Genomic DNA, 4,053 nt, shown 5'->3' with positions numbered 1-4,053 from the left:
ATGCTTGAAGAAAGGGCAGTCCCAGTGTCTGTCCACGTCGTCTAGCTCTCTTGACTTTTCCTTGACGAGGCGCTCATATCTGTCGTCGTCTCAATCGTACCGACGATATTTCCTGTGATCCACGCTAGACCGACGATCTTTCTCGTCGTCGCTGTCGTATCGCCGGCGCTGGTCGTACTGACGCTCATATTTGTTGAGGAGGTGCTCGGAGAGAGGTCGCTGGTATCGCACGTTCCACACTTGCTCCTCCGTGATGTAGCGCTTGTCACTACGTTGGGGCCGGTCGCGTGGAACGGCCCCCTCTTTTTCTTTGCTACGAGAGCGGCTGCTCTCGCCTTTATCCTTACCAGGGTGGTACACAGGTCCTACCATGTTGATGCTGAACGAGAAACCTGGCTGGCACCTCCCAGGGCAAGTGCACTCTATCATGTTAACGGCAGGGAAGGGGTGCGTGTCAACTTTCATGGCGTACTGGCTGAAAATTAGACGGCCTTGTTCTATCGCCATTTGGATCTGCTGACGCCACACCCTGCAGTCGCTGGTGGTATGGGTGAACGTGTTATGCCACTTGCAGTATGGCCTTCCGTTCATCTCTTGCACCGTAGGGATTTTATGGCCTTCGGGCAACTTCAGCTGCTTCTCCTTGAGTAAGAGATCGAAAATCTGCTCAGCTTTGCTTACGTCGAAGTCAAACCCTTTTGCAGGACCTTGTGGTTTAACCCATTTGCAGGACACGGGGTTTGCCCCCCGAGTCCATTCAGCCACGGCTACCTCCTGCTCTCCCGCAGAGTCTTCATCTTCTTGCGTCTCCACCAGGACTACCGCGCGCTTGAACTTGTCCTGGTACAACTCGGGGTGGCGCTGTTCATATAACGATAATTTCTGAACCATGTGCGCCAGTGAAGTGTACTCTGCTTGGGAAGCCATATCCTTGATCGGCGATGCAAGACCCACTACTGCCAGATCGACTGCCTCTTTTTCATTCATACGAGCCGAATAACATCGGTTCCTGACGGCCCTGAAGCGCTGAATGTATTCAGATACCGTTTCTCCGCGCTTCTGCCGTACTTGTGCTAGATCGGCAATGCCAGCCTCGGAACTTTCTGAGTGATATTGCATGTGGAACTGTTCTTCCATTTGCTTCCAAGTCTGGATTGAATACGGTGGCGGCGAGGTGTACCACCCGAAAGCCGATCCTGTGAGAGATTGTGCGAAAAACCTCACACGTAATGCGTCTGATGCTGAGATCATGCCCAGCTGCGCCAAATATCGGCTCACATGCTCAACTGAACTAGAGCCTCCGATCCACTAAATTTGGAGAATTCAGGGAGCCGATATTTGGGTGCTAGTGGGATCAAATCGTACTCGTTGGGGTACGGCTTGGAGTAGCTGATTGCCCTCCTCTTCGGCACCATGCCGAATTGGTCCCTCAAGATTGCACTGATCTGATCCACGGTGCTAGCTGCAGGAGTTGAGCTTTGATGATTCGTTGGAGTGGCATACTTAGCTAGCCACGCCTGCTTCTCGGGATCTGGTCCAGAAGCCCCTCCTGGCTCGCTGCGAAACCCCTACTTGTTGCAACCTGGTTCGTGCGCGCCCGGTTGTTGCGGTGCAGCACATACGTGCACATGTATCCGTGCGGGATCTCCTTAGGCGGTTCATACAAGAACTGGTAATCACCGGGATCGCCACCGATCTTGTAGACGACGTATGCCGGTGAACTCGGCACTTACGGTGCTGCTAGCGCGAACGGCAGCGGCGGCCGGGTGCAGAGCTGTTTCTCTCCTTGGTGAGTCCCTAGAGCAGGTCCTGACAGAGAGTACTGATGCTTCATGATTTCCTGGACCACGCGCAGCGCAATACGCTCTAAAGCGTTCACCAGGCTCTCAGAATGGCGGTGCAGCGAGTGTGCTACCATGTGATTAACCTCCTGACGTAGAGACCTGGTGCGTTCTTCTGAAGGAGTAGACAGATCCACTCCATCGAGAGCGCCTTCAGCTGAGAACCCTTTCCACCTGATGCCGTGTGAGCGGGTCCTCTGGAAAGAGCCGATGAGGTCGGTTTCAAAGAGAGCTTTGATCTCGTCGTACTTCTTCTTGTACTCCTCAGACAGCTCCTCGTACTTGACTGGATCTTCCGCCATCTCTGATGTAGATGTTGATGCAGTTGTTGTAGAAGAATGTCCCACCGGGCGTGCCAGAATGTGTTGACCACCAAAACCCACCGACGAGTAGCGACGGGCAACACGAAGAGCCGGGAGGCTCCCAGGACTGCTGGAGGGCCCTGGTCCCTCGAGATCGACGGCCCGCAAAGCTCCGGCACGCACGTCCGATGCTGGTGCAAGGGCGTGCCACCTGACCTATACCTGGTCAGGAAGGTGATGGATTGCTTCGCTTAGTTTCCTGCATGGCATACACGTAAACATTAAATACGAGCCTCGATCGGCTCTCAGGTTGTCCCGTGGATCGGCTCAAGGAGCCGATCCACCCATGAATCGCATGAGATCTACGATAACATGGTGGTCCTGCTTGATCAATGTTAAGTTAAAACAATCTACGATGATCTAGGGTTTTCACCACATAACCGGAACGTCCTATACGTGATTGAGCCTGGCGGACACGAAAGGTGATAATAAACCAGCTCTAGACAAGGCCTAAAAACCAACGTGGAGTTGATTCCCGGAACATCTTCCCTAGGACTAGCAAACTATACCCTACGTGCTACTGGATCCTTCAACCCATTTATAAGGCCTAACTATGCAGATATTAAACTAATCCTTGAAGAACAAGGAGCAATCGTAACGGATCGGATCTACTAAACAAAGATTAAGCAGGGTGCCACCCTTGCACCTCAGATCGGTACAAGGGTGGCTAGATATCCAGGAGTAGCATGACTAATCAAATACATCGAGAAAGTACCGATGCTAACCCTAACATATCCATGATAAAGGTGTTGCTCGCCATCAAAAAGGCTTCAGTACGAGCAACACATAAACAACAGATAAACAAGATTCTGCCTAGATCGCAAGATGCGATCTAGGCAGCATAGCGCTTACCCGGAAGAAACCCTCAAAACAAGGGATGGCGATGCGCCTAGATTGGTTTTGTTGTGAATGTGATTGTCTTCTTTCTCAATAACCCTAGATACATATTTATAGTCCGTAGACTTTCTAACGTGGGAATAATCCCAACCGTGTACGAGCTAAACTCTACCTTTTAATCCTAACCGACACGTACCCTACTATATTTACAGATACACGGGCAAACTAGCCCAAATTTCTTGTACAAGGCCGATTCATGAATATTTTCTACGTATATTTGTTAAGCCCATCTCAATTACGGCCCACCTCTGATCCGGTTAAATTCTGGTGATAACAACTACTCAGACTATGTTTATGATAATTAGTTCATGTTTTAATCTAATTACTAATGAAATCCCACTTAATACAACATCCCTCATAGTTGTTAAGTGGTACACGATCCACATCCACTACACCAAAACCGATCATCACGTGAGATGATGTAGCTTCAAAGGTGAACATCAACATGTTGATCATATCATCCATATGACTCGTGTTCAACCTTTCGGTTTCCGTTGTCCCGAGGCCATGTCTGTACATGCTAGGCTCGTCAAGCAAACCCAAGTATTCCGCGTGTGCAACATGGCTTACACCCGTTGTATATGAACGTTGAATCTATCACATCCGATCATCACGAGATGCTTTGAAACGACAAACTTTGGCAACGGTGCATACGAGGGGAGAACACTTTATTATCTTGATATTAATGTGAGGGATCATCTTATAATGCTACCGCCGCGTTCTAAGAAAAATAAGATGCATAAAAGGATTAACATCACATGCAGTTCATATGTGATATGATATGGCCCTTTTGTCTTTGCGCCTTTGATCTTCATCTCCAAAGCACGGACATGATCTCCATCATCTTCGGGCATGATCTCCATCATCGTCGGCGTAACGTTGAGGTCAATGGCGCCGTCTTCATGATTGTCCTCCATGTAGCAACTATTACAACTACTTTGAAATACTACTCA

Source organism: Lolium rigidum, chromosome 3 (assembly GCF_022539505.1).
Source record: "Lolium rigidum isolate FL_2022 chromosome 3, APGP_CSIRO_Lrig_0.1, whole genome shotgun sequence".
Lineage (NCBI taxonomy): Eukaryota > Viridiplantae > Streptophyta > Magnoliopsida > Poales > Poaceae > Lolium > Lolium rigidum.
Note: the sequence above shows the minus strand (reverse complement) of the source record.